The 15067-nt window shown below is 39.7% G+C and overlaps 1 pseudogene; it reads left to right on the plus strand.

Moving 5' to 3' along the window:
• The first annotated feature begins 8813 nt into the window (after positions 1-8813).
• On the plus strand, positions 8814-10425 carry LOC110320234 (annotated as a pseudogene).
• The last annotated feature ends 4642 nt before the right edge of the window (positions 10426-15067 follow it).

Consider the following 15067-nt stretch of genomic DNA (forward strand, 5'->3'; position numbering starts at 1 on the left):
AGGAGTTCTCTGGTGGACTTTTTAGGGTCACTTATGTATACCATCATATCATCTGCAAATAATGATAATTTGACTTCTTCCTTACCAATTTGTATCCTCTTGATCTCCTTTTGTTGTCGAATTGCTCTGGCTAGGATTTGTCGTGTTTCTTGAGTCAGGGTCTCATATGGGTTCTGAGGACCAAGCTCAAATCACCATGCTTATAAGACAAGCTCTTTACCCTAGAGCCATTTCCCTGGCCCGGAAAGTTTGATTGCAAAGTAACACAATATAATAGAGGTGAAGGATGCTCAGATGTTATTTGCTACTGGGGTACCAACTCAAACACACTCCTAGGTCAGGCAGGCCAGATTTCAGGAAAGTAATGCTAGTTCATCTAGTTAGTTCTGCCCTCATCCAGTAGGGCCTTATCGCCCAAGTCTAACCAATCATTTTTATTGGAAGATATATACTTCTAGTTTTTTCAACAGGAGCTGAAAAGCTGGATTTAGAGTGACTCCCAAATTTGAAATGTTACCAAAGCCAAACGCATTCTCTAAGGATACTGTAGAGAAACCACATGAAACAGGAAAAGTTATAGCTGTCACCACAGCCCCTTTAATTTATATACCTTCAACACATTAAAATTAAAAAAAAAAAAAGAACAAACCTGTTTAACTTGTCAGTGAGAGACAGAACTTGCTGTACACCAGTCACCAAGGCTTAATATATATTCAAATATACTACATATGCATATGTGGTATAACTATATTTCATAAAACTGTATCTCATATACACATGTATAAGTCTGTTCACATGTGCGTTTGTGAGTTCAGTAGAGTGTTTGCCACAGTGTATATATATCATAGTGCATGTGTCAGTCTTCATCTGCCACCTGGTTTGAGACAAGGGTGAATGACAGGCAAACTGCCAACTGTCTCCACCTTTCACTTGCCCACAGCGGCTTGCAGTACTGTGTCTGGTTTTCTGCATTGGTTCCAGGAAACCTTACTCAGGTTATCAAGTTCTACCCACTGAGCATCTCCCCAGCCCACAAGACACATTCTTAATGCTCAAGCTGTGACATGCAAGCCTAAAGCCATTGTGCATTTGTTAAGCATGACTGCTGACTTTGCCAGCTATTGGTAACATGCCCAGGCATGCTGCATGAGGTTCTTTCTCATTTTAGCTCAGAGGTAAAGACTATGTGTAATGATGCCACCTGTCCAGCTCCTGTCATTGCACTCACCATTCAGGGGAAGGCAGTATGTGAGTCTCAGTGTCTTCATGACACCAAAGCCTTTTATAATCTCTGGGTTGAACCTGGGCAGCGGCATCCATTTTCAGCCACTAACTCTGCCTTTTCTCTAGAGAGTTTTTTGCAGTGAATATTGCCTGGGCTTGATTTCGATTGTGGGCAAAGAGGTATCAGGATAATGCTGGCAGCTTCATCGGGGTGTATCCAAATTATAGAAGAGTCATATGGAAAGGGAAAAGGTTTGTTCCTACAGGTTTCCAAAAATGAGGCGAGGGGGAAGAAAAGTCTGAACGAGGAAGAAAGAAGAGACAGAAATAAAAAGTAGCAGTGAGACTCCCCAGCTGCCTTTCTCACAGCACACATGAAGGCTCTTCATCTTTTTGATCAAAGTGCAGCACGCATGCCCTTTCTGTCTGTGTGCAGATTGGCTTAAAGGGAGCAGCTCTGCTATTTTAAGGTGGGATTGTTTGAATTTGACTTTAAAAGATTAAATATTTCACAGTTTCCTTTTGCACAGTGCCCCAGAAGGGAAGCAGCAACTTAAAGCTGAAGAAACAATATTCAGGAAGTGACCCCTCATGCTCAGAAAGGTTTTCTAAAGGGAAGAGGTCTACAGCTCTCTTCACCAGGGAGCGGGAAGCAAGGATTCTGACTTTCAAAGAACAAAAGAACAATGTCTAAGGAAAGTCACATCATAAATGCCACAATAAAATTAGTTTTCAATCCCCCAAAGCTCTGATTTACTTTGCTTAGGTAGATATTGTTTCCATCCATTCAATATTATAAATGTATTCATTCATAAATTCATTTAACTTCTCAGACTCAAAATAGTTTCCTAAGAGAAAAGACCATTTTGGATCATTGGCTAAGGTGATCTGTTTCATTTTGTTCTGAAATTGGTCATTTTAATATATTTCCAAGTTTTCTGGTAAAATATCTTGGTCTTTTCATCTAAAAATCTTTTAGCCACAACTCACTGTATGTGTGAGGGTAACTTAGACTTCCTTTCCATTCTAGAATATTCTGTTCTCTACTCTTGTGGTAAGCTAAACACATCTCTACTTGGCCAAGAAATATTTACCGGGGTCACAAGAATTGCACCATTGCCTCTTAGACAGCCCATTTGACCATTTCTGTGTGTCAGTCAATATCAAATTCGCAAAACAAAACCTCTGATTAAATTCCTGTTGCCCTTGTGGGTCCAGAATTTGAGAAGAATTTCATATGATTTTTGATCACCTATTTAAGAAGACTGCTTCTCCCAAATATGAAAAAATAATTTGATGTTTCTATACCCAATCTTTCTAACTGCTCCTTTGTTAACTATCAGAAGTTTGTGTTGGGGCTGGAAAAGTGATCAACAATTAAGACAAATTCAGTTCTCAGCACCAGCCCTCATCTGCCTGTAGCTCCAGCTCTAATGGAATCCACTGACCTCCTATGCTCTCTAAAAACACTTGCATGCATGTTTACTCATGTCAAAACACATACAAATAATTAAGATAATTAAATTTATAGAGCTTAATAACTTAGAAATCATATTTGAAGTTTTTCCATTATCTATGTAATAATGAATGGTAACCTGTGTATTTCTGTGCAGAGTGATGATTTTTTTTCCCAGTGTATCTCTGGTGTAAAACTATGAGGTAATCAGTGTATCTCTGGTGCAGAATGATGATTCTTTTTCCAGGAGTAAAATGATTTACTTGTCAAACAGTATAAAGAACATAACATCACACTTGGAGTCAATGCAATCCAGAGCATCTATGAGAGGTGAGAGGCAATAGAGGACTCTCCGCTGCTCCGATTCAGTGCTCTTCCTATTTCCACTTATTTTTAATTTGTTCTATTAGTTCTTTGAAAATTTTATGCAAATATCTGGAGTCTGGGATAGCCTTCTTTTGTAGTCAAGCAAGATTTCCACTGGTAGGACTGGATTGCATTTGGTTAAGTTGTTGGCCGAAGGGGTCCCATGGAGATGTCTAACAACCCAGACTGAAGGTAGGACAAAGAATCACTCTCTGAAAACTGACAATGGGACCCCACTGCTGAGGACACCATCTATACAGCTCACCGAACATAGAGAGGTTGAGTTTGTGCCTGCATTGAGCCTTTATTACTACTTTCTAGTGTTGTTGGTATGTAAAGGGACTTTTCACACTAGGGAAAGAGAAACCTGGATTCCAAGCCAGTTATAAAACCCTCAATCTACAATTTGTCCTGCCAGTAAGATATGCTGGGGCAATGGTGATGCAGAATTTCACCGATGTCTGATTTAACTTGAGGCCTATGCTTACAGAGGGAGCCCATGCCTTACACTGCCTGGATGGGCCAGAAGCTGGATGGCCCACAGACCTAACACAACTGGTTAAAAACAAACAAACAAATGCAATGTAATGATTTCCAATGATGCTCTGTTATACTCATAGATCAGAGCCTTGTCCAGTCATCATCAGAAAGGCTTCCTGTGGTATGAGATAGGAGCAAGTGCAGAGATCCACAGCCAGTAATTATGCAGAGTCTAAATTGGGAATTAGGGAATGCTGTGGAAGAAGGGCAGGAGGGGGGGGGGAGATTATAGGAGCCAGAAGGGATGGAGGACTCCAGAAGAACATGAGTCACTGATTCGATTAAGAAGGGCTCATATGAGCTCACAGAGACTGAAACATCAAGCACAGGGCCCATGTGGGTTTGTGCAACATCTACTGTGTGTATGTTATGGTTTTTAGCTTTTTGTTGTTGTTGTTGTATATTTGTGGAACTCTTTAACAGTAAGAGCATGGGTGGTGTCTCACTCTCTCACTCTATTGCCTGCTTTGGGACTCTTTCCCTCCTATTGGGACCTTATCCAGCCTCAATATTAAGGCTTTTGCCTTGTCTTGTTGCATTTTGTTTTGTCATCTTTGGTTGTTGGTTTTTGGAGGCCTGTTCTTTTCTGAAAGAAATAGAAGGTGAATGGATCTAGGGGAGAAGGTAGGTTCAGGGAAACCGGGAGGGTAACTGGGGTTGAGATGTACTGTAGGAGAAAAGAATCTGTTTTCAGTAAGAATAAAGAAAGGAAGGAAGGAGAGGGAGATGGAGAGAGAGAGAAAGAGGGAGAGATTAGCTCCTTTAATATATGATGTTGGGAGAACTGGTTATCCATATGCAAAAAAAAAGTAAAGATGAGGCACCATGTATGAAAATCAACTCCAAAAGAAGTAAGCCATTTCTGGTATTGGGATTTTTATTTGTTTATCTGTACTGTTGAGAAAGGGCATTGTTGCACTTAGATAGGGTACTTCCAATTTAGTTGTTTTTCCAATGTTGTTTTGTTTCTTCTTTCAAATCTTAAGCTTCCTTTAGAAAAAAACTACTTGTTTAGTTAAAAAAAAGTACACATTGAGATACCCTGGGAAACTGGTGTGTAACTGTTGAGAATCTCACAAAAGAATATGATCTATCTCAGTACAGGCATGAAGAGTCACTAATGGCTTAAGTAGACATTCCTGTGTGAGAAAGGGTCACCTCAATGCTCACGTATGGTCTCAGCTTTGGAACACACCTGATTTCAGTAGATCTTAAAGTTCTATGTCAACTTCACTTTGAGAAAAATAATTAACTACTTAAAAACAAAAACAAACATAAAAACCCTCAGGGTTTTCTTCTATACAACTATACAATGCCCATATCTTATTTCCAATGTCCTTTCCTGGACTCACAGTTTTTAGGCTCATGCATTTTTAGAGCTAGATTCATGCAAAGCAACCTCATACTCTGATTCACTCTGTCAAAAAGCCAATTTATTCATGTAAAACTGGAAACATGCTTGGTCCAGGAGCTAGGCCAACTGTCTGCACATCCTTTCTGGTAGGTAGAACTACAAAGGAAATCAAACTCCAGATCAGAAGACTTCCTGGGGATTTTAGAAATAGAACAAAGGGGGAGATGTTATCAAGTCTTAGCAACCTGATCAACTTCCCTTCTCCAGTCTAAGGATAATTATGTCTACCTTCCCATTTTTAGGCACATCGTTTTGTTTAGTATGTCACAGCATGCAAAGGGAAGTAGGTTCAAAGAAAATAGGAATCTGTCACCCATATAATATTACCTAATCTGTACCAATTTAGTGCAACAGAAAACACTACAGGTCTCTCTTATTTCTAACATACATTCCTATTAGGATTCTCATACTTTTTGAAGATTAGCGAATAGCTTCTTTAGCAATGATTATGCAAATTTGCTACTGAAGTTGACTATGACGTAATTTGAATGCTTCTGGCTTAATTTCAAAAACAGACATTTCCTTTGTCTCCATGTTCTGTGAGTTCATCCTGATTGGGAATTCCCAGAGATCTCACATCAATCATGACATTCTCTCTAGGTAGGGGCTCATTTATATTTGACAGGCTAGCTATACTATATACATGGCATATAAAACAATTGATTAAATGTATGTGCAATAGCATCAACAAAATTCCTTTGCTTGGGATATTCTTAGATTATTTCATTGTGTTTGCCTTCTTAGAGTAAGACATCAAAGCACAGAAACACCTTCAGCTAGCAAGTGTATAATATTTTCTTTGGTGATCCACATGAAATGTCCCCCATAAACTCACATGTTTAGACAGCTGGTCTCCATCTGGTGGTGCTGTTTGGGGAAGACTGAACCTTTAGGAAGAAGAGCCTTGTTGATCCAAGTGAGCCTTGAGGTTTTCTGTCTTGGCTCTATTTCCTGTTCACACTCAGCTCCTGACGGTAAATCCAATGTAACCAGCCACATTCTGGTTGGCCTGTCATGCCTTTACCACTTGGGTAGACTGTATGCCTTTAGTCTATATGCCAAAATAAACAAATAAACTCTTTCTTCTTTAAGTTTCTGCTTATCAGATGTTTGGTCACATAATGGAGATAAAAATTCTCTCTCTCCCTTTCCCTCTCTCTGATTTCCATTATCACTTAGAATTCTATTCAAAGCTAAGAATCATGAATTCCCCACAGTATGTAGTTGGCACAGTGACCACAGAAGAAATCTCATCCTCTGTTGGCAAGTTTTCTACCACTGAAGCTATTTTCACAGTGATGTTAACAGTAAGGGAGATGGGAAAGAAGGAAGGATGCAGGAATGAGGGAGTAGATGGAAAGAGGGAACTATGTCCTGTGCTTTTGTTTTTGAAGGACCAGGTGAGATACAGTTTTTCCAAGTGTTGAATGCAAGAAGTCAAATGTAAGGACTGGGACTGAGGCACAGGTTTGTGCAGACCTAAGAAGGAAGTCCCCAAGCAGGCTGTCAGTGCCCCAAGCTTAGCAACAGAGATGCACAGAAGCAGATAGAATCTAAAATCAGAGTAGGCAAAGAGATGACCGAAAAAGTACACTGCCCCACCGGGACCAGGGTACAGAGGGCAGTCAATACATTTAATGAGTTTTTGTTTCCTTTTTAAGAAGAGCAGAAATGTGAAAAAATAAAAAAGGTTAAGCTAGGGTTTGGGACACCAGTGTAAAGCAATGTGAAGGCTAATTGGGACTAAGCGAACAGGTAAAGTCTGGCTCCCTTTTCAACCATTTGCCTCCGAAGAGACTTCACAAAAGTTAGCATGAGGGATTCTGGGTGACTTGTTATCCTCAGAGTTCTTGAACAATTATATCTCGCTGGAAGTGGTGAACAGGAAATAGGATGTATAAGAGTCTGAGATTTGCAAAAACTTCACCTAGGCTTGGCAGAACTCCCAAGTGGTAGAATCTCCCGGATTCTGCTTTACTTTGCTTTACCACTAAATGGAAGCCTCCAACAGACTATGTTCTGTATTTTAAAAACATGCTGGAGTTTGCCAAGAGTTTAATTTATATTTTGGACAAAATGGTATCATCAAAATTGATGGGTTTTTTTAGTAAATACTAATTAAAGATGTACATGAGAGAAGATTCAATTTCTATGATACCAAAGGAAATTGCCTTCTGAGGACAAACATAAATGTTATAAGGGATCTTTCCCATTACATTGTTAGTATCCTTATGCTGTGGCTGTTCAACTTAGCTCATTGTTTCTGCATCAGAACCCCAGACTGGATGGAGGCAGTGTTTATTACAACTACAAAATGAGGTGTACCAGCTAAACCACACTGGGGCCTGAGTCATATGATTTCTCCACCAAATATGACAGAGGAAAAGTTTCCCTCTTTTCCCTTTAACAAAATTTCAAAGAAAGATAAAATAGTTGCATTAACAGATATTCACTCACCCAAGTGATCTTTAACACTGGTTAATGTAAATAGCCCAACCAATTCTATTTTTGAAGAAACTCCATTTTTGGTAAGACCAGAGGCTATATTCCAATTCCATAAAGAAAACTACAAAGTTCACTTGTGCAAACATCCTATGACAACCCCCTTAGCAACAGCAAGTCAGGCTACAATAGTAGTATCAAGGTATGTAGAGATACCCTAAGACCCTATGACTATCCCCTTAGCAACAGCAAGTCAGGCTACAATAGTAGTATCAAGGTATGTAGAGATACCCCAAGACATACTAGAGAGAACAGATAACCTGACCATACAGTTTGTCGGGTGGTTTGGCCCTTGTATTTGGTTACTGCAGATTAATTTCCAGAAATGCAGTTTTTAAAATATTAACTTGCTTGACTGTATGGAAATTCCCCAAGCTTGCTGTAACCACAATAAATACAGTGCACCCCTAGACTTGGGCTCTTACTTTGACCCACTGCAATGGGGATGGTTAGAGTCCTTGCTTAAGAGCTCATAATAAAGACCTTTATGTATTTACGTTGGAATTGGCTCCTCAGTGGTTTTTGTGTCCCTGAGACTTGGGCATAACAGTTAACATCTCAACACAAAAGCAGTGTTGAAGCCTTAAGTGATTTTTGTTTATTTGTTTGATTGGTTGGTTTGGGGTTTGCTTTGGTTTTTCCTGTATTTGTACAACACTGAATCAGTAGTACAGCTCTGGAAAAAGTCACCTGTTTTCTTATGCAAAGCCAGTGACTCCAAATAAAACTCTGAATTCCTACCAGTTAACTCGAATTCCTTTAAGGCCTCAGAAAGTTGTCATTTATGTCAGTGGACTCAGGCTACTATTACAAAATAACCAAAATACACCCTTTATAAACAGCATATATTCACTTCTCACAGTGCTAGAAACTGGCAAGTTGAAGTTCCAAGTGACTACAGATTTGGTGTCTATTGATAACTTGATCATTGTCGATGACAATCACTTTCCTTACTTAGTAGAAGGTGTGAACAAACTCCCTCAGGCCTCTCTTCCAAGGGCTGAAGTCTATGTTTCATTGTGACCTCATTAAGTTTCAGATGTCTCATTTCCCCACACTACTGTATGGGGAATGAAGTGCAATGTGTATCAGACATTGGGGACATAAAGATTTAGACCATACCCAATATTACTCATCCATACTTCTAAATCAAAATTCTAGAATAACCCTGATTTTCAGATCAACAAATAGCCCAAATAATAAGCAGCCAATCCACATATCCCTTTGGGTAAAACAGAGTATCAAGTTGTAGCTTAGGACCCCCTTTCGGGGACCCCTACTTGAGTCTCGGGAAAGGGCCTACTCAAGGAAATGCGAGAGACCTTCTTGATGCAAAAACACAAGGTAGTTTAATGATGGAGCTCCAGGCTGATACATATCTCATGCAAGAGACAGAGGAATAGACCATGAGGCTGGAAAGCTAGGGGTTTTATAGGGAGAGGGTCGGGGGATAGGAGGAATTGACACGGTTTCACACGATTAGCTCATTTGAACATCAGCAAAAACAATTACACATTAGCAGAATGGTACGTACAAGTCAGGATGTCAGGAGACCTGAGGGGTGGACGCTTATCTAGGTCAGTGGAACATTTGGTTAACATATAACTTCAAACTATGTCAGGAGGGCAATGGGCAGAAAGAAGTGCCAGATGGCTGATGACTCAGCCAAGATAGCCCGGACTAGTTCTTGCATTCTTCTTTTATCTTTATGGCCAGTCAGCCCCAGGAATGTTTTAACAATGGGCCGGCCCGGACGTGCCCAGACCTGTTCCACTACATTCTCAGCCTCAGGCTTCTAAGCTTGCAGACAACTTTTTCTTGGGACTATTTGACAAAATTCAGTTGTTATATCACAAACACACACACACACACACACACACACACACATACATACCCTCCCAAGAACAGCCCCTTTCGGTAGTCATCATGACAACACTTCAACATGGGCCCTTTCTACCAACTCTCTGCCTAGGTCAAGAGGAAGACTGCATAACAAGTATGAATATCAGGGTGATATCTGCTCACCTGAATAGAAGAGATGACAAGCATGTGCATTTGCACAAGCTTCCAGCCTTGCCTGGAAAAAAAAAAAACAGGCCAGGCTCTGTAAAGTCAACAAATCCTTACTAAACTGGCCTTAGTTGGAGAGTATCAGCAACTTTATTAAAGCTATGCAGGCTTATGGTATGAAGTACCATGACATATTTGAAGCAAATGGCATTTTTGAGAATGACAATATGATCCAGGTTCAGACTATACTAGTGGCTCTAGCAGGCCTGGTGCAAACAAAAGGATTCCATATAACCATTGACATTGGCATCACATATGCGGAGAAACAAAACAAGACTTTTTGATGAAGGAAAATTAAAGGCTGTCTAAAGTGTGATTAGTTTACAGATGAGAAGCAACAAGTATTGTTCTCGATGCTAGCACCAGGTACCAGAAGAGACATCTACAACAAGAAGCTAACATTACAGCCAGTAGATAACTCGACCATTTCTCGGCAGACAGATACCAACAAAGTTGCTTCCCCAAAAGGAATGAGCATGTATGGCCTTGGGCGACAGCTGTATGACCCCAACTTATGTGCCTCCTGCACAAAATCTGTCATTCACCATGAAATCTAGGGCACAGGAACAAATGGGTTGGAGATAAGTGGTAGTGATTATCAGGCAAAATATCCCTATGAATATTATGGTGAGTACCTGAAGGACTATCCCAAGAATGCAAATACAAGCCGGGCATGGTGGCGCACGCCTTTAATCCCAGCACTCGGGAGGCAGAGGCAGGTGGATTTCTGAGTTTGAGGCCAGCCTTGTCTACAAAGTTAGTTCCAGGACAGCCAGGGCTACACAGAGACAAAAACAAAAACAAAAACAAAAAAGAATACAAATACAGCAGTTACCAGGGCATTGATTATTAGAGTCACACACAGAGGGGAAGTATTTAAGTCCATTGTTTTTATCCAGTGAGACACAACCTAGCCTTGGGCAATTCTTTTCTTGTCTACCTAAAACACTACTATGCTTATTGTACCTTTAAAAAATGCCTTACATATATTCCTCTTCGTCCACCTCCATAAATAGATGCATTTTAGTGCTGAAATGGTTAAATCCCATAGCATAATCAATATCTTGTATATGAGGTAAGGGGATGCTATGAAAGGGCAGACAGTTCTGTGAAGATCTATGTGTTGTTTTACAATCTTATACTTAAACTAATATTTCAAACAATAAGAAACTATTGTTATGTTTTACAGTTTTGTGTGTATCTGTCATGTACACAGAAGACTTAAAATCTTGGTTTGCTAAATGTGGTCTTTGCTAGCTAAATCTAAGATGCAGAGTTTATAACCTGACACACTGATATTTTTCTGTAGTATTGTCTGCTAAGTTTTAAATAAAGTCACAATCAGTATGTGTCTGTGATTATCTGTGTACTCATTCTCTTCCTTAAGCTGACAAGGCCATTTCCAAATGGCACTTCTAAAGGTGTGTATACAAAGATGTTCCCAGAAATGTAGGTTTGGGTGGTGTGTTTGCAGACTTCATTTGGAACAATGTATCACTGTAGAGTTGCTCTGTTTCCTCTAAGTGTATTTATTGCTGCATTTCTCAGCATAAACTTATCTCATTGTATTTTTTAATAAATAAATATTTTTTGAAAAAAATTAGAAAAGATAGGTTTCTGCTTGAGCCGTCCAATGTTCCTTTTAGTTGAGTCTCCTTTAAACAGGGTCTCTGGCACAGATGTCTGATAGTCTTGTATTTATCCATTTCAATCATTTGAAATGGCACATGCAGACTAAAATAACCTTATCCTGCTCTGCACACAGACTCTGAGACTGTTTATCAGACCTGTGTGGAAACAGGGAAATGATAAAGACAGCAGTGGGAGAAACGAATACAGGAAACGCAGCCTGTGAAAGTTCAGGTAAATTGAGATGAGTACAAATTATAGAAGAGAAAAGTTGCTGACTACCAAGGAAACAAGTACGTAAATTCAGTCACTTCCTGGCTTCCATTGAGAAATCTGAGTACATTTAACACTGGAAGGAGTGTGTAGGGATCCAGCTATTTAGGGCTATTCTGAGCAAGAGCAGCTGTGCTCTGTGTTCTGAAACACATGGCTCAACATTCATAAAGGGCAGGATGGGGACAACAGGCAAGGTGTATTTGAGTGGGCAATTTTGAGGTTCCTTAAAGTTCTATTATGCAAAACTAATTGCTGATAACAAATGTAACAAATATTTACCATTGAGGAATAGCTTTTCAACTAACATATGAAATGCAATAGGTAGATATGGAGTTTCCTCACAATGGCCTTGTTCTCTTCACTCTCCTCAGCAGAACAACTCCCTGGAATTATTGATTCTGGTGGTCATGTTTGAAAGAATAGATCAGGGTGGGGGTAGATCACAATCAATGTACAACATGGGTTCTTTCTTATAGCATGAATGAGATTCCTGGGGAAATTCGCATTTCTTTGGAGTTCATTTTTCAAATATGATATTCAGCTGTAAAGACATTGTTTCTTTAGACAATCTTTATTTCTGCCAGACAGTTATACTAGGAGCTTTGGAAATAGACAAACTTGATATTTGGCCTCATGGAGCTTACAGAATTGTATTCTGAAAATAACCAAGCCACATGAAGTAACTATAACGCTGACACTAAAATCCATAAAAACATGTCAAGAAAATTCTCTCAATGGGAACAGTTCTGACCATCTAAACCCAAGCCTCTTTGAAGAATTCTGCTGTGTTCCCAGAAGTGGTTCAATTTGTTGCTTTCAGAAAGCACTTGCTCTTTCATTCCCAAGATACTGGTTTTCAAGGATTCAACACAAGCTTGTTTCATGTCCTACTTCCTCCTCATTTCTCCCTGATCCAAGATTTGTCCTCCCTGGAGCACCCATCATCTGGACCAGACCTTCTACCTTCCTGGCCCTAATATTTCCCTACTCTCTATTATTATTAGTCAGTGTTCTCTAAGAGAACAGAACTTATTCTGTTCATTACTAAACCCCCATACATCATACATTATATACATATACAATAATATGTATGTATATGCATATGTGTGTGTGTGCATGTGGGTGTACATGTTTATATGTATATGATATGTGGGTATTTAACATATATTAATATATTATATCATATATTTAATATATAGAGATGTTGCCTGTGTCCTGGACAGCTTTCTGCCAGACTCTAACTGTTCTTGGTGGTTGGGGGTAAGATGGTGCAAAGTCAACAACACAGATTCCAGGAGCAGGTGAGAAACACCACAGCAAGTTCATCTGAACACTGCTGCAAGCCCCTTTAATATCCTCCACCCATGCCCCCGTTGGTTCCAAGAAAGCATCTCTTCTAAATAGCAGTTCCTGATTGACTGGCATTGTTTGCACCAGGAAAGCTTGGTCTCTCAGACAGTTCTCAATTAGGTCCTCCAGGAGGAGATGCTTTTGCAGCTGCACAGCCTCCGGTGTTTACATAGAGGTGACCCTGCCATTCCTGCTACATAGAGGGATATATTATTTGGAGATAAAATACATAAATGAGGATTTACTACAACGGCTAACAGGTTATGTCAGCTACTCCAACAATGTGTGGATAAGATTGGTGAGATCAATGGAATGCTCAAGAATCCCATAGATGTTCATTTAGTCCACAAGACTAATTTTTTAGCTGATCTTCAGTTGTTGCATGTAATTTTATAAAACCACGCTTGTTCCTTGCCCAGTTCCACTGGCCGAGCTATGCTCCAAGATCAGCTTCAGTTAAAGGCTGTCTCACTCAGCCTCCACAGCTAGCTTCACCAAGCCACTCCAGTCTCACTTAGCTCTGCCAAGCTGCCAGCTCGTTTGTCTGTAGAATGCTGCCCGTTCCTCCATGCCCATCCCTCCAGCTGCCCCCTTTCTCCTCCTGGCCACCTCAACTGCAGAGGGTAACATCAGACAGCCTTAATATTTTAAAACCAGACAGAGCTAAGAATCTATTGCTCTAAACTCATCAGCTATCTTATATCAGAACCACTGGTGGTGGAGGCCGCCACCTGTTCTAATTACCCCCGAGGCCTTACATGATTTGTGCTTCTCTCTCCAAAGTCTGGTCAAAAAGCCCCACCCCCACCCCCTCTCACCCCTCCTCTTCTTTCTGGGACCTGGAAATCCCACCTTTTTCTCCTTGCCCAAAGATTGGCTTCACCATCTTTATTAACACAATCAAGAACCAATTAGGAAAATGGCACCTTCACCTACATTCAGTATATGCCAGAATCTCAAAGTAGTAGACTCTAATGCTAGTGGAGCGATAGATTTCACAGTGACAGCAAGGTCAAACAGGCAAAGAGAGCTAGCAGAAGATACAGCTCAGATTAAAGGTGACTCTTCCTAACTCAAAAGATCTGAGTTAAAGGTGTATCTTTCTACCTAAAGAGATCCAAATTCAAATGGGTCTTCCCTTTCAAATGATTTAATTTAGAAAAAAAAAAAAAAAGTCCCTCACCAATGTACCCAGGCGCTGAGGTATTAGTTCCAAATGTAGAAAAATTGACAAACAAGAACAGCTATCATAAATCCACCCCTTGTGAACTTGACACCCAATCATATCTCCTTAAGTCATACCTAATTTCCAAATGAAAATAATAACCAGGTCATAATTATGCCCATAATTATACCCTTTATATGAGCATGACATAACTATTCCTCATACAAATACAAACACATTATAAATTTTAGAATAGGGGACAATGTCCCTTGAGGGGCATTCTTTTAGTATCTCAAACTTAAATTTGATAAAAATTGATAGTCTCTTAGTGTTATATTACATGACAAAGAAACCAAAAATTGAAAACACAAATATCTGTATAAACATTCTTAACAAAGTACAATAGAAACACTCACATTGATTATAATCCTTGTTTCTGTAACTGATGAAGTATCCTTAGCTAGTATTTAGAACTACCTTCCTCTGTATTTCTACAGAAATACCCATTCTGCATTTCCTTTAGTCTTAGCAAGCTCCTTAATAGGTCCTCTTTTCTTGGACATTGATAGTTCATTTTGATGGGTCTGTGCCCTTTGTTATCCTTTGTTATTCTGGATCATATTGTTATAATTTGCCATTGAATTTAATCACAAGACATGGTAGCACCAAGAGGTACCCCAAATAATCTCCTGCTCTTCAGACATAATTTTTTTTATCTCCATTGTAACATAATCTTCCTTAGCTCTGTTATAGAGAATCTATCTAATTTTTGCATAGTAATGTAGATCTGTTACCCTTCTAATGCTGTTATTCCTTTTTCAGCCTGTTGGCTTAAGGTCATCAGAAGCCCAAAGTGACCATGCATAAGTCTGAGCTTCCACTTTTATGGACTATTTGTTGTATCCCTAGCAGGAGTACTTCTACCTCTAAACCCAAAACTTCTAGCCTAGTAGATATTAAGATAGTGGAAATAGGAAGCAAAAAAAAAAAAAAAAAAAAGTGGGTCGCTAGGGCTGATAATGAGGGGAGCTACTCCCTTCTTCACCCTTGATTTCTGGACTTATGGATCCTGGCT

This window comes from Mus pahari, chromosome 4 (assembly GCF_900095145.1).
Source record: "Mus pahari chromosome 4, PAHARI_EIJ_v1.1, whole genome shotgun sequence".
NCBI classification, from domain to species: Eukaryota; Metazoa; Chordata; class Mammalia; order Rodentia; family Muridae; genus Mus; species Mus pahari.